The 16,183-nt window shown below is 45.4% G+C and overlaps 1 non-coding gene across 1 annotated transcript; it reads right to left on the bottom strand.

The window, feature by feature from the left end:
* Positions 1–7,772: 7,772 nt before the first annotated feature.
* LOC126002857 (U1 spliceosomal RNA) lies at positions 7,773–7,932 on the bottom strand. Its single transcript, XR_007493474.1, has one exon. It is a non-coding gene; the product is annotated as a U1 spliceosomal RNA (small nuclear RNA).
* Between the last annotated feature and the right edge of the window lie 8,251 nt (positions 7,933–16,183).

The following is a 16,183-nucleotide window of genomic DNA, read 5'->3' on the forward strand; positions in this document are numbered from 1 at the left end:
AAATTGCTCCTGGCAGGCACAATGGGACCATATGGGACGCCGGGATTCGAACCGATGACCTCCTGCATGAAAGGCAAACGCCTTCTCTCCATGCTATCTCTCCGGCCCCCTAACCTCCTCTTTTTTTTTGGGGGGGGGAGAGTGTTACACAAGTGGTGCTTAGGGTTGCTCCTGGCTCTGCACTAGAAGTTACTCCTGGTGGGCTCAGGGAACCATATGGGATGCCAGGATTCGAATCACCGTCCATCCTGTGTTGGCTGCATGCAAGACTAACGCCGTTACCATTGTGTTATCTCTCTGGCCCTCTTTTTCTTTTTTTTGATTGTGACTGCTATTTATGTTTTGGTGGGTCATCGAGTATATCCTGCCATATTCAATACATACTCCTAGGATCTGTGCCTAGGGCTTATTCCTGATGATGCTCAGGGAGACCATATGTGGTACTGGGGACTGAACCCAGTTTGGTTGTATGTCAGACAAGTATTTTCCCTTCTATACTATTTCTTTGGCCCTTATCACTGCTATTTACCAGCTATAGTTATTTGGGCAGAGAAAGTAGTTCAAGGCTTACTCCTAGCTCTGCACTCACTCCTGGTGGGGTTTGGGGAACCATATAGGGTACAAGAGATCAAGCCTGGGTCAGCTGCATGCAAGGCAAGTTCCTTACCTGCTCTATTATCACTCTGCATGCCCATTATAGTTTTAGCCTCACTCTAATAAATCCCTGTATAAGGAAATTATTGAGATATCCAGATCTTTTCCATGCTTTATGACAATATCATATAGTAAAATATCAAAAAGTAAATACCTTTTAACTTGGATATCCCCAAAATTACCCAACTGAAGACCAATTTTTTTTTTTACTTTTTTGGGAGAACCCCAAAATGCTCAGGGGTTACTACTGGCTCTACAGGAATTACTTCTGGTGGTACTCAGGATGCTGAGAATCAAATCTGGATCAATCGGGGCCGGGCGGTGGCGCTAAAGGTAAGGTGGCTGCCTTGCCTGCGCTAGCCTTGGACGGACCGCGGTTCGATCCCCTGGTGTCCCATATGGTCCCCCAAGCCAGGAGCAACTTCTGAGCACATAGCCAGGAGTAACCCCTGAGCGTTACCAGGTGTGGCCCAAAAAACCAAAAAAAAAAAAAAAATCTGGATCAATCACATGCAAGGTAAGTGCCTTCCCCATTATATTATTGTACTTGCCCCAAACAAGCCCCAAATATATTTTTTCTTTTTTGGTGGGTCACAGGACCATGAGGATCAAACCCAGGTCAGTCATGTGTAAGGCAAGTATCTTACTTTACCTGCTGTACTATGGCTCTGATCTTGCTAACACATTCTTAGTGAGATCCCTTAGATCCCCTATAGTGTTATTTCTGTAGTTATCATGAGTAATAAACCAAATTTATTCAAGGCCATATATATTACTGTTGGTTTAGTTTAGAAGCAGTATCAAAATATAGCCTAAATGGGACCTGAGTGATAGCACAGCGGGAGGGCATTTGCCTTACACACAGCTGACTCAGGAAGGACCTGGGTTCGATCCCATATGGTCCCCCAAGCCAGGAGCAATTTCTGAGCACATAGCCAGGATTAACCCCTGATCTGACACCAGATGTGGCCCAAAAACAAACAAGCAAACAAACAAAATATATATAGCCTAGTGCTGTAGAGGTAGCTTAAAGGTCTGAGCACATGTTTTACACGTGGGAAGCCCCAGTTCTTTCAGATCCCTTGCACTGCATGCTGCTGAGCACTGCTAGCAACAACTCCTGAGTGTAGTCCTCAAATTGTGTGGTGCATCCCACACCTCCATCCCCACAAAATGCATTCTAGAGATTAAAGTCCTTTTTTAGAATCTCCATTCTCTACATCCATCCACACACTCCATCTCATATTACCCTTCAGGTCCACACCTTCAAGAGGTTTTTTGTTATGCTGAGATTTTGACCATTGTTCATATATTCATTCTCTTCTGTGACCATGGGAGGAGCCTATGGGCTTGCTTTATGGATTGTTGGATTGTTTGTAATAGCTCTGGTCACCCTTTATGACCTATGGCCTTAGAATACTGATGTAACTGGCAAGAAACAGAATAAAGCAATATTATATCAAAATATTTTAACTAATATTTAAACTAATATTTCAATGCTTTCTAGTATAAAAGGTAAACTACCTTCCTTTGTGTTTAGACTGGTGTAGGCCTGGTGTCAATACAGTTTTTAAACACTTAAAAGAGCAGTACTATGATGGGAGTAAGACTATTTAAACTACACTGCTAAACAACATCTAAGGCTCTTAAAATATTTTTTTTTTTTTTTTTTTGGTTTTTGGGCCACACCCGGTAACGCTCAGGGGTTACTCCTGGCTATGCGCTCAGAAGTCGCTCCTGGCTTGGGGGACCATATGGGACGCCGGGGGATCGAACCGCGGTCCGTCTCCTTAGGCTAGCGCAGGTAAGGCAGGCACCTTATCTCCAGCGCCACCGCCCGGCCCCATGGCTCTTAAAATATTAAGTAAAGAGAAGGAGAACTCTGGGTACCTTTTGATCTTATTCTATTACTTCCAAGAAAATGGTTTCACTAATAAATGCTCTTCATGAAAACAAAACAGTCTGTCCTCCAATTCTTTCCGGTTCACTGTACTGAAAGTTTGTTGAGTTTTCCTTTCTTTTTTTTTTGTTTTTTTTTGGAGCCACACCTGGTGACGCTCAGGGGTTACTCCTGGCTATGCTCTCAGAAATTGCTCCTGGATTAAGGGACCGACCACAGGGAGATTGGACCACAGGGGTTTGAACCACGGTCCATCCTCAGCTAGCACCAGCAAAGTAGACTTTACTGCTCTGCGCCACTACTCTGTCCCCATTGATGAGCCTTTTTATTTTTATTTTTTTGACCACACCCGGTGACGGTGACGCTCAGGGGTTACTCCTGGCTATGCGCTCAGAAGTCGCTCCTGGCTTGGGGGACCATATGGGACACCGGGGGATCGTAGGCTAGTGCAGGCAAGGCAGGCACCTTACCTCTAGCGCCACCACTCCGGCCCCAAGTTTTTCTATTCTTACCTAAAATCCAAGAATAAGAAAATAAGGGCTGGAGTAGTGGCACAAGTGGTAAGGCATTTGCCTTGCACACAGCTAACCTAGGACAGACTGCAGTTCGATCCCCCAGTATCCCATATGGTCCCCCAAAACCAGGAGTGATTTCTGAGTGCATAACCAGGAGTAACCCCTGAGCGTCACCAGGTGTGACCCAAAAAGCAAATAAATAAATAAATAAATAAAAATAATAAGAAAAATATGTTTTTGGGCCCGGAGAGATAGCATAGCAGTGTTTGCCTTGCAAGCAGCTGATCCAGGACCAAAGGTGGTTGGTTCGAAGCCCGGTGTCCCATATGGTCCCCCGTGCCTGCCAGGAGCTATTTCTGAGCAGACAGCCAGGAGTAACCCCTGAGCACTGCCGGGTGTGACCCAAAAACCAAAAAAAAAAAAAAAAAAAAAAAAAAAAAGAAAAATATGTTTTGTTGTTATTGTTTTGTTTTTGGCCACACCTATCTGTACTCAGGGCTTATTCTTATCTCTAAACTCAGGAATTATGCTGGCATGCTCAGAGTACCATATGAGATGCTGAGGACCAAATCTGGGCCAACCATATGCAAGGCAAGTGTCCTACTGGTGTACTAATATATATCCAGCCCCCATGACATTACTTGTTTTGTTTTGTTTATTGGCCACCTGGAAGTGGTTGGGCTATTTTTGGATTAGTGTTTCAAAGGACTACGTGGTGCCAGGAATTAACTTTTGTCCTTCCACTTACAAAGCATCAGATCCAGCCTCATTTCTTGTTTTAGGGCTATAACTGCTGTATTCAGTACTTACTCCTAGATCTGGATCTAGGAGCATGGAGGTAGGGTGGCTTACCTTGCATGCAGAAGGATGGTGGTTTGAATCCCAGCATCCCAAATGGTCTCCCAAGCCTGCCAGAAGCAATTTCTGAGTGTAGAGCCAGGAGTAACCCCTGAGCAATGCCGGGTGTGACCCTTCCAAAATTTTTTTTTAAAAATTAAAAAATAAATTAAAAAATAAAAATAAAAACAAAATAAAATTCCTGGAGCAGCAAAGATAGCACAGCGGTAGGGTGTTTGCCTTGCACATAGCCGATTCAGGACGGATGGTGATTCGAATCCTGGCATCTCATATGGTCCCGTGCCTGCCAGGAGCGATTTCTGAGCACAGAGCCAGGAGTAACTCCTGGGAGCTGCTGGATGTGAGTCAACAAAAAAATTTTGGGCTGGAGTGATAGCACAGCAGGGTAAGGCACTTGCTTTGCACACATCTGACCCAGGTTCAATCCCTGGCATCTCATATGGTCCCCTAAACCTGCCAGGAGTGATTTCTGAGCCAGAACCAGGAGTAACCTCTGAACACTGCCAGGTGTGGCCCAAAACCCTAAATAAATAAATAAAATTCTCTTTATATAAAACTTTAAAAATTGGGGGCTAAATCAATAATACAGTGGTTAAGGCATTTATCTTGCATGTTATTGACTCTATTTTGAGCTCCAGAACCACCTATGAGTCTCTGAGAACTTGCAGAAATAAACCCTGAGCACAGAACCAGAAACAGATCCTGGCAAATGTGGCCTCCTAACTCACCAAAACAAAATAAAACAAGCTTACAAAATAAACAGAACACTTTTTATATTCAGAAGGCTTGGATTTAAACCCTAGATCCCTGGCACCACCACATGGTTTCCTAAGCACTCTGGAAGTAATCCTTGAGCATAGAGCAGAAAGTGGCACCTTAGCACCATCAGGGACCACTCCTTTTTTTGTTTGTTTTTTTTGCTTTTTTTGGAGGGGGGGTCACACCCGGTAGTGCTCAGTGGTTACTCCTGATTCTATGCTCAGAAATCAATCCTGGCAGGCTCGGGGACCATATGGGACACTGGGATTCAAACGCCTTACTTCCATGCTATCTCTCTGGCCCCCCCAAAAATTGTTAAAAAGAAAAATAAAATATGATGTCAGTGAGATAGTATAGCGGGTTCAATCCCTGGCACTTTTTTGGGGGGAAAGGTGGGCATACCGAATGATGATCTGGGGTTAGTCCTGGCTCTACTTTCAGGAATCACTCCTATGGTGCTTGGGGGAACATATGGGATGTCAAGGTTAGAACCTGGTCAGTCTTGTGCAAGGCAAGAACCCTACCCACTGTACTATCACTCTGGTCCCAATTCCTGGCACTTTATAAGGTTCCCTGAGCACCACCAGGAGTGATCCCTGAGCACAGGGCTAGGAATCGACCCTAAGTACTACCAGGAAGGACCAAAATATCTAAAATAAATTTAAAAATTCAACAAAGGCACAAGATTTGCTTGCCATACATAACAAAAATTGCTTTAAATTGTTTTTGTTTTTTTAAGAAAAACAGGGCTGGAGAAATTACAGAAGGCAGGCTGCTTTAATCAAACCTGAATCAGCTGCATTTGGTCCCTAATTGCAGAGCCAGGTGTGACCTAAAAAAAAAAAGAAAGAAAAAGGAAAATAAAGAAGCACTAGGAGAGATCATACAGCAGGTAAGTTGCTTGTTTTGCATGTGGCTAACCTAGGGTGAGACCTCACCTGCAGTCGTGTATGGTTCCCTGAGTACCAATAGGAATGATCCCTGAGCACAGAAACAGAAGTAAACTGAGCATTCCTGAGTGCAGTTCAAAACAAACAAGTAAAAAAATCAAAAAGAAGGAGGCAGTCCTGAAAACCCTGAGTATCTATTTAACTTACTGTCTTGCTGATGCCTGTCATTATGACAAAAGTTCCACAGGCATACGAAAGCCCCAAAGAAACATCCCTAGGTAATTTTACTATCCTCAACACCACATTGTTCCATGCACAGCCAGAATTGTTTCTTGAGCACTGAGCAGGATTAAGTACCACTCACTGGGTCTCCAAAATAAAAGTAAATTAGAATCAAATAGGGCTTTTCATCTTTTTTTGTTTTGTTGTGGGCTATATCTTGCTCTAACCTCAGGAATAGCTCCTGGAGATGTTCTGGGGACAATATGGAATGCCAAAGATCAAACCTGGGTCAACTGTGTGTGAAGCAAGTGCCCTACCTGTTGAACTATCTTCATTAAGCTACAGGGCTTTTTATCTTTAATTTAAAATTTATTCCACTCTTCTAGTTTTTTGCTTATTATATAATTTGTAAAAAGTCAAGAATTGTGCACAAAATTGATTTCAAATCCCCAGTTATAAAGCAACAGAAAAAAAATGTTTGAGGGCCAGGAAGAGATAGCACAGTGGCATTTGCCTTGCAAGCAGCCGATCCAGGACCAAAGGTGGTTGGTTCGAATCCCGGTGTCCCATATGATCCCCCATGCCTGCCAGGAGCTATTTCTGAGCAGACAGCCAGTAGTCACCCCTGAGCACCGCCGGGTGTGGCCCAAAAACCAAAAAAAAAAAAAAAAAGTTTGATGATTACAGTTATCTCATTGAAGTAGGAATAATATAGGAGTTAAGGCACCAATCCCATTTTTATCTTCAGCACCACATATATTTCCATAAGTATCACCAGGGGGCACTTCTGAGCACACAGTCAAAAATAGGCCTGAAGCACCACCATCAAAACAAAAATTCCAGCTCATTATAAGGACGAGAGATGGATTCAACATTACTTAAATACTTGCCCTGCATGTATGAGGCTCTGAATTTAGTTCCTGAGATTGCCAAATCAAAACAAAGCACTTTTTTAAAATGAAAGAACAAATGATATATAATATGCTAAGTATATTTTAAATGCCAGATCTGGGGCTGGAGTGATAGCAGGTAGGCTCAGGGGACCATATGCCGAGATTCCAATCAACGTCCTTCTGCATGCAAGGCAAATGCCCTACCTCCATGCTATCTCTCTGGCCCTGGGAGTGATTTCTGAGCGCATAGCCAGGAGTAACCATTGAGCAACACCAGGTGTGGCTCAAAAACAGCAACAAAAATTATCTTCTTTCTTTGTGTTGGGGGTCAACCCTAGCAATGCTCAGGGATTACTCCTGACTCTGTACTCCTGGTGAGCTCAGGGGACCACATGAAGTGCTGAAGACAGAATCCTCGTTAGCTGCATGCAAGGCAACTATCCTATCTATTGCTCCAGTCCCTGAAATTATTTTCTGATCTGAGAATTATCAAGTCTATGACTAATGGGTCCTTTTTCTGACCTCCACCAGAAGGTATAATGGCATACCAATTTCTAAGTTGTAACCCCAGGAGTAATTCTTTTTTGTTTGTTTGTTTTTGTTTTGGGGTCACACCCTGCAGCGCTCAGGGATTACTCCTGGCTCTATGCTCAGAAATCACTCCTGGCAGGCTCGGGGACCATATGGGATGCCGGGATTCGAACTATGGTACTTCTGCATGCAAGGCAAACGTCCTACCTCCATGCTATCTCTCCTGTTCCCAGGAGTCATTCTTGAGTGCAGAGCCAGGAGAAATTCAGTGGGTGTGACCCAGAAACAAAAAACAATTCATTTTGAATTAAAAATATTTTTTCGGGGCCGAAGCGGTGACGTAAGTGGTAAGGCGTCTGCCTTGCCTGCGGTAGCCTAGGACAAACTGCTATTCGATCCCCCTGCGTCCCATATGGTCCCCCAAGCCAGGAGTGATTTCTGAGCACATAGTCAGGAGTAAGCCCCTGAACGTCACTGGGCTAGGTGTGGCCTAAAAACTAAAAAAAAAAAAAAAAAGTATATATTTTGTTCATGCTAAACTTTTATTTCCCAGGGAAGAGTGTGGTGTGAATGTAGTCCCCCATTGCCACAAATTATGCAGTTTCTCACATTTGGGGAAATCACAGGGGTCAGCACATCCGAAGTGCAATGGATGAGCCTCACCCTGGGAAAACCATGTGATCATGGCATCTCCCCTGCCAGGTAAATATCTGAGGTAAATTTTGTAATGGTCAGTTCTGTGAAAGATAATTGCTATGTTAGATCTAATTTTAAGTTTGTTTGTTTGTTTGTTTGTTTTTGGGCCACACCAGGCAGCACTTGGGGTTACTCCTGGCTCGGTGCTCAGAAATTGCTCCTGGCAAGCGCTGGGGTGGGGTGGGAGTGAAGAACCATAAGGGAAGCAGGGAATCCAAGTCCATCCTGGTTGGCTGCTTGCAAGGCAAACACCCTACTGCTGTGCTATCTCTCTGGCCCCCTAATTTTAATTTTAAAAGAAACTGGGCCAGGGAATTTACTTAGCATGGGGGATGGGAGAGGGTGTGCCATACCCAGAAATGCCCAGGGTTTACTCCTCCTGACTCTGTACTCAGGAATTACTTCTGGTGGTGCTTGGGGGTCCATATGGGGTGCCAGAGATCAGACCTGGGCTGGCTGCATACAAGCTAAGTGTCCTACCTGCTGTACTATTGCTGTGGCCAGCACTTAGCATTTTATTTTATTTATTTATCTTATTATTATTTTTTTTTTGGTTTTTGGATCACACCCGGCAGTACTCAGGGGTTACTCCTGCCTCTACCTATGCTCAGAAATCACTCCTAGCAGGCTTGGGTGACCATATGGAATATTGGGATTCAAACCACCGTCCTTCTGCATGCAAGGCAAACACCCTACCTCCATGCTGTCTCTCTGGCCCAAGCACTTAGCATTTTAATCTATTATTACATTATATTATAAAATTATTATTTATAATAATATTTAGATGTTAGATATATAACATAATATATTTAGATATATTATTATATTATAAATTTAATATGTATTAAATATATTTAAATACATTTTATATATAATATTTTATTATAAACTTAATATATAGATATATAACATATAATATATTTAGATATATTATTATATTATAAATTATTTATAATAATATTTAGATGTTAGTCAATAGGTCAATTTATTTTATAATGTAAAATAAGCACTAAAATGCAAGATTTAGCGATTGAAAGCACTCTGTAGGTTGTACATAGGTTAGCCTAACGAGAAAAAAATAATCAGATGATAAACCTGTGCTTCAAATCAGAACAGATGGCAAGAGTGTTAAAGGAGGCTTAAACTATAAGAAACAAGATTTAGGTAATTGGAATGACAATCAGAAGAGAAACAAAGACAAAAAAATGGGGGGCCGGCGAGGTGGCGCTAGAGGTAAGGTGTCTGCCTTGCAAGCGCCAGCCAAGGAAAGGACCACGGTTCGATCCCCCGGTGTCCCATATGGTCCCCCCATGCCAGGGGCAATTTCTGAGCGTGTAGCCAGGAGTAACCCCTAAGCATCAAATGGGTGTGGCCCGAAAAACCAAAAAAAAAAAAAAAAAAAAACAAAGACAAAAAAAATTAAAAAGAAAGTGAGGAGGAGGGGCCAGAGAGATAGCACAGTGGTAGGGTGTTTGCCTTGCGTGCAGCTGATCCAAGATGGACAGTGGTTCGAATCCCAGCATCCCATATGGTCCCCCATGCCTACCAGGAGCAATTTCTGAGCGCAGACCCAGGAGTAACCCCTGAGTACCGCTGGGTGTGACCAAAAAAAAAACAAACCAAAACAAAACAAAAAATAAAAATTGAGGAGACTAGTGTGAGACCATGCAGCCTTGCACATGGCTGATCTGGGATCTATCTCCGGTATCCCATTATGGTCCCTGAGTGAAGAGTCAGGAGTAACCCCTGAGCACAGCTGGGTATGACTCCTCCTCCAAATAAGAAAGTGAGAGGGACTGGATAGATAGTATAGAGGCTCTCACTTTGCACACAACCCATCTGGGTTGTCCACTGAACACTGAGCACTGCCAGGACTAATTCCTAAGTGCACAGCCAAGTGTAATCCCAGAGCATTAATGGATGTGGCCCCAAAACAAACAATAAATAACAAAATTTTTAGAACATGTGAAATCTGGAGCTGGAACAATAGCACATGGAGAGAGAATCTTTCTTGCCATACAGCTGGCCTAGGTTCGATGCCCAGCATCACATATGGTTCTCCAAGCCTGCTAGGAGTGAGTTCTGAGCACAGAACCAGTAAGTAAGCCCTAAGGACTGTCAGGTGTTGCCCAGAAAACCCTCCAAAAAAAAGGGGGGGGGGAATCTGCTGGGTGACCAAAGTGACCTCTAGCATCATTGAATAGTGAACTATCAGCCCAATTTCTTTTTTTCTTTTTTGGCCACACCCGTTTGACACTCAGGGGTTACTCCTGGCTATACGCTCAGAAATCGCTCCTGGTTTGGGGGGACTATATGGGACGCCAGGGGATCGAACCGCGGTCTGTCCTACGCTAGTGCTTGCAAGGCAGACACCTTACCTCTAGCGCCACCTCTCCGGCCTCAATCAGCCCAATTTCTATACTAAATATCACTGACTGTAGCCTCGGGGTTCTCCCTTACTTCTGGGGAATCTCTCCTTCCCTTCAAGACACAGATATAGGCATTGTTGCTCTGTGGTCCTGGAAGTGATTCATTTTATGGGATTGTCTCTTCAGGACATCCTTGGCAGTAAAATTCACAGCTGTAGGCCTGGGATGATTGGCTTTGCCTGCATCTGGCAGTGGAACTGTTTTCTGCAGTGGCAGAGATGTAGAGAACTCAGGAAAGTCTACACAGCTCATCTCAAACTGGGGTAGCAGCAGCACTGGCCTCCGATCCAAGCTATTGCCTCTGTGTCTGACACTGGTCTTGAGGTGGTTCACAGTTTTAATGTGTGAAAAGCCTCTTTTAGTTCTGGAAGATTGAGTGAAAATAGAGTGTCAGTGTCAGAGGCCAAGGAGGCCTTTCTGCAGAGCTATTGACCCCATGACTAAGACTTGAAAGCCAGATGCACCTTGCCAAAACCAGAGTCACAATGAATGGACTTCAAAAGTACATCTGGATGCAGGAGCAGTCTCTGCTTTCTCTCTGTACTCAACATGTGGCCACCTTTGCTAGACTGGGTTCTGTAAGGAGTCCACCTGCCTACCTGCTTCCAGCACTGCCCCAGACACTCCACACTCAGCATACAAGCTGGTAAAAGGTGATGTCACACGTCACCACATTCTATGCTTAAAAGACCTCTAGGAGAGGTAGTACAGCAGGAAAGCACTTGCCTTGCATGTAGCCAATCTAGATTTTAATCCCAGCATTTTACCTGGTCCTCTGAGTACTGCTAGGAGTGATCCCTGTGAATAGTGAAGCCCTGACAAGACACAAAAGTCCACCCTGGGGTGGGAGAGGCTGCCTTGCATGCAGCCGGATGAACGGTGGTTCGAATTATGGCATCCCAATGATCCCCGGTGCCAGCCAGGAGCTATTTCTGAGGGCAGAGCCAGAGTAACCCTTGAGCACTGCAGGGTACTACCCCCCCCCCCAAAAAAAAAAACCCAAATAAAAAAAGTCCATCATGGCCCTCTTATTCAGTTGAAGCTTAAGTCTGTTCTCTAGCTTGTCTGTTCTCATGTAACCCATGGCCCTGCTCAGTAGATTTGGCTCCTGTCACAATCCAGTCTTCTGTCCTCCTCTTCCTACACTGTACTCTAGCCTTGTTAGTCTTCCCAGTAGTCCTCCATCCTGCCAAACACAATCTAGAGCAGACTTTTGCTCCTATTCCATTTGTGTGGACCACCTTCCCCAGCTGATGGCAAACAAACAAACAAACAAACAAACAAAAAAACCCCCACATATACACACTTTGATTTTTGTTTTTTGGGCCATATCCAGTGGAGCCCCCAGTGGGGCTCAGAGGTTTATATGGAGCATGGGAGATTGAACCTGGATCAGCCACATGCAAGGCTATAAGTCTCTCTGGCTCCACAAAATATTTTTCAGGATGTAAAAATTATTGAATGTTTCAGTTACATGTGAAATATAAATTATTAAAGCTAAACGAATAGCAGCAAACAATAAAAATAACTCCTAGACTCAGTTGGACAAACTGGTATGCCTGGAACCCAGAGTCTGTCTTATGCCAATAAACTTCTAGGGTGAGGCCTTTTTGTAATCAGGTCAAGGAGTTTTTCTCCATTTTCCCATTTTTCTGGACCTATGCAAACAATGGCGATTCCCACTATCACATCTTTACTATATTTTTTTACTCTTATCCTTTAAGGAAAAAAAAATACAACTTACTGAACTTAAAAACAAATAACTGTAGTAGAATGCCTGTCTCGAATACAGGCAGGGGATGAGAAGGGGGAGGGAGTAATGTTACACTGGTGAAGGGGGGTGATCTGATTATGACTGTAACCCAAATATGATCATGTTACTTAAATAAAAATATATTAAAAAATAAAAAAAATAACTCCTAGACTCAATGAACACTATGATGGTTACCAAAGAGAAGGAGGAATGGTGAGGAGGAGGAAGACTCAACAGTTGGAACTTTCCCTGGGAACTACAGTAGAAGTTTGGTGCAGAGACAACTGCATACAGAACTATAAAACTAAATCCTTGAAATTTCATGATGTTGCAAACCAATGAAAATATAAAAGTTAGGGGCCGAATACAGCATGGAGGTAGTGCGTTTGCCTTGCATGCAGAAGGACGATGGTTCGAATGTTGGCATCCCATATGGATCCCTGAACCTAGAGCCAGCTAGGAGTAGCCCCTGAGTACTGCCAGGTGTGACCCAAAAACCAAAAACAAACAAACAAACAAAATTTATTTAATGGTGCCGGAGAGATAGCACAGCAGTAGGCCATTTGTAAGCACGCAGACAATTCAAACAGATGGTGGTTCAAATCCTGGCATCCCATATGGTCCCCTTTGTCTGCCAGGAGCGATTTCTGAGCACAGAGCCAGGAGTAACCCCTGAGCACTGCCAGATGGGACCCAAACCCCCCCCCCAATTTTTTTTTTTTTTTTTGGTTTTTGGGTCACACCCAGTGGTGCTCAGGGGTTACTCCTGGCTGTCTGCTCAGAAATAGCTTCTGGCAGGCACGAGGGACCATATGGGATACCGGGATTTGAACCAACCACCTTAGGTTCTGGATCGGCTGCTTGCAAGGCAAGCACCGCTGTGCTATCTCTCCGGGCCCTCCAAATTTTTTTTTAAGCACAGTGATTACAAACATGTTTGTAGTTGACTTTCCCAAGTGAACTATCTTGATAGCTCAGAATAGGGCTTTTTAAACTTTCTTAAACTTGAGCCCTTTACTCCCCTAGAAAGTTTTGACAAAGGAACATACTCAGAGCTTACTCCTGGCTGTGCTAATGGGACCATTTGAGATGCTGGAAATAAGAGGATATAGAATGTGTACAAGACTACAGCTTAACTACCCTGTGCTAGCTCTCCACTCCCTTAGACATGTTTATGCAACTCTAGTTGTGTACGTATATTAAATAGACATATAGCACTTGATGATATAAGACTTGCTCAGAATAACTCAGAAAGGGATTTGAAAACAACTGTTAAAAAAAACCTGCACGACCCCATGTGGACTTGTAACTCCCAATTTAAGAAGCTAGGCCCTAGGAAAACTCCACTACTTTGAGGCACTGTGCTCTTATCCAAATATTGCTTTCCTTTGAGAAAAGGAAAAACTTTGCCTGTGGCTTGACAAACAACTAACTCCCTCCATAATTTTTGTTTGTTTGTTTGTTTGTTTTTGGGCCACACCCGGCGGCGCTCAGGGGTTATTCCTGGCTGTCTGCTCAGAAATAGCTCCTGGCAGGCATGGGGGACCATATGGGACACCGGGATTCGAACCAACCACCTTTGGTCCTGGGTCGGCTGTTTGTTTTTTTTTTTCTTTTTTTTTTTTTTTTTTTTTTTTTTGGTTTTTGGGCCACACCCTGTGACGCTCAGGGGTTACTCCTGGCTATGCGCTCAGAAGTTGCTCCTGGCTTCTTGGGGGACCATATGGGACGCCAGGGGATCGAACCGCGGTCCGTCCTAGGCTAGCGCAGGCAAGGCAGGCACCTTACCTCCAGCGCCACCGCTCGGCCCCGGGTCGGCTGTTTGTAAGGCAAACGCCGCTGTGCTATCTCTCCGGGCCCATCCCTCCATAATTTCTTTTGACAGTGCCAGGCCAATGTGGCTTGTACCTTGGGCTGACCAAGATTTCTGCTCAGAGGGTCAATACTAGTGTTTCAGAGAGGCCTTTATTCCTTTACTTTTTGTTTTTTTTTTTTTTTTTTTTTTTTTTTTTTTTTTTTTTTTGGTTTTTGGGCCACACCCATTTGACGCTCAGGGGTTACTCCTGGCTATGTGCTCAGAAATCGCACCTGGCTTGGGGGGACCATATGGGACGCCGGGGGATCGAACCGCGGTCCTTCCTTGGCTAGCGCTTGCAAGGCAGACACCTTACCTCCAGCGCCACCTACCCGGCCCCTACTTTTTGTAATGGAGAGAAAAGTCAGCTGTTTGGGGTACTGTATAAATACATCGCCCAGAAGGGCTTGCTAGATTAAAAATGGGAATCAAGGAAGCAGTTGAAGTTTGGGTAGAAAACTTAGAAGAGGGCTGGAAAGGGTAAGGCGCTTGCCTTGCATGCAGCTAAACCCTGGCACCCCAGATGTTTCCACTCCTCTCTCAGCACCGCTAGGAGTAATTCCTGACAGGTGTAAATCTTGGTAAACACAGCCTGGAGAGGCCCTCTCCCAAAAGTAAATAAAATTGAGAAAAGAATTCAGGATACTCCCCCTTTTTTTTTGGGGGGGGGGCCACACCTGGCGGTGCTCAGGGAATTTATTCCTGGCTCTGCGCTCAAGAAAGAAATCGCTCCAGGCAGGCTGGGGAAGAAGAGGGGACCAAATGGGAGGCTGGGAATTGAACCCAGGTCCGTCCTAGATCAGCTGCTTGGATCAGCAAACGCCCTACCTCTGTACTATGACTTTCTCTATTTAAAAATATATATTATTTTGTTTAATAAGCTAGGGCCCTGAAACAACTCTCTGTGGGCTGCCACGCCATATCATTCAGTGAGGCCCCATCCTGCTCCTGAGACCACGAGGCCCAGGTGAGGTCACACGCCAGAGGGGCGGGAGAGGGAGCAACTCGGGCCTTTGCACGCCTCAGCCCCGCAGCTCAATTTTCCTTCAGCGTAAAACTCTCCTCCTCGCTTCTAAATTGTTTTTTCTGGCTGCGCAGGCAAGAGGGTGGAATCTCTGAGGCGTTTTCTCTTCTCGGAACCCAGCCCTAGTGGCCTGCGGGGCCACAGAATAAAATCCCTCTCGCTTCTTCCTCCCCCGCCCTCCCTCGCTCGTTCGCCTTGCCTCGCCTCGCCTCGCCTCGCGACGCGGGAATTCCGAGATTTGGGCGGGCCTTCTCGTGCCGCTCTCGAAGCGCCCATAGGACAACGCGGCCGCCCCTCAGGCTTCTCAATTCCCCGGATGTGAGCCCGGTGCGCGATACAAAGACCAGTTTCCACCTGGTTCTTCTTCTGGTCCAGCGTCCAATCCCCATTGCCCGTCTGATAAGCGACAGGACTCCCAGCCAATCAGAAACAGTACGCTCAAGCCCGCGGGCACGCGCTCTTTTCGTCCAGCCCTGTGCCGCCGCTGATTGGATAAAGAGGGTGAAGAGCGGCTCCGCGGTCTAATGAGGAGCGGGAGCGAGGAAACAGCGCAGCCAATCAAAATAGCCGCTTCCAAAGGGGGCGGGGCCTCGGCCGTCGTCTCGGCGGCTGAAGAGACTCGGGGGCCATTTTGTGAAGAGAACGGAGAGCGAGCGGTTGGTCGCGAGCGACGTTGGTCACCTCCACCTCGAGCGGCGAGCGGTCGACACGTTCCCGTAGCACCCCGGGGGAGATAGGAGATTCAAGAGTGGAATCTCTTGTCCCTCTACTGTCCCTTGGTAAGCGGAGGGAGCGGGGAAATAAAAGGGGAGTCGCTGGGACCCGGAGGGGCGCGAGGGTGGCGAGTGGAGGGAAGCGGAGGGAAGCTCTCGCCGCCCGCATCGCGTCTCTTCGCTTGGTCTCAAGACGCCCGAGTGCGTGGGTAGGCCTCAGCCCTCGTCTGGATTTGGACGGGATCCGCAGGGGGAAACAAAACGGTCTCTTCTTGGCCCCCCCCCTTTTAATTTTGTTTTTAATTTTATTCCCTTTTTTATAATCTCCCCGCTTTCCCCGTTAACGGCTTTTGCTTTCCTTTGCCGACGAGCGCGAAGATTTGCAAGACAGGCGCATCTTGGAAAGGGAAGCCGAAGACACAGCGCTCCTTAGAGGAATTAACGTGGAGCCGGCTTTTCTCCTATTAGGTTTTTTTTTTTTTAATGCATGG

The sequence above is a fragment of the Suncus etruscus genome, chromosome 2 (genome assembly GCF_024139225.1).
Source record: "Suncus etruscus isolate mSunEtr1 chromosome 2, mSunEtr1.pri.cur, whole genome shotgun sequence".
NCBI classification, from domain to species: Eukaryota; Metazoa; Chordata; class Mammalia; order Eulipotyphla; family Soricidae; genus Suncus; species Suncus etruscus.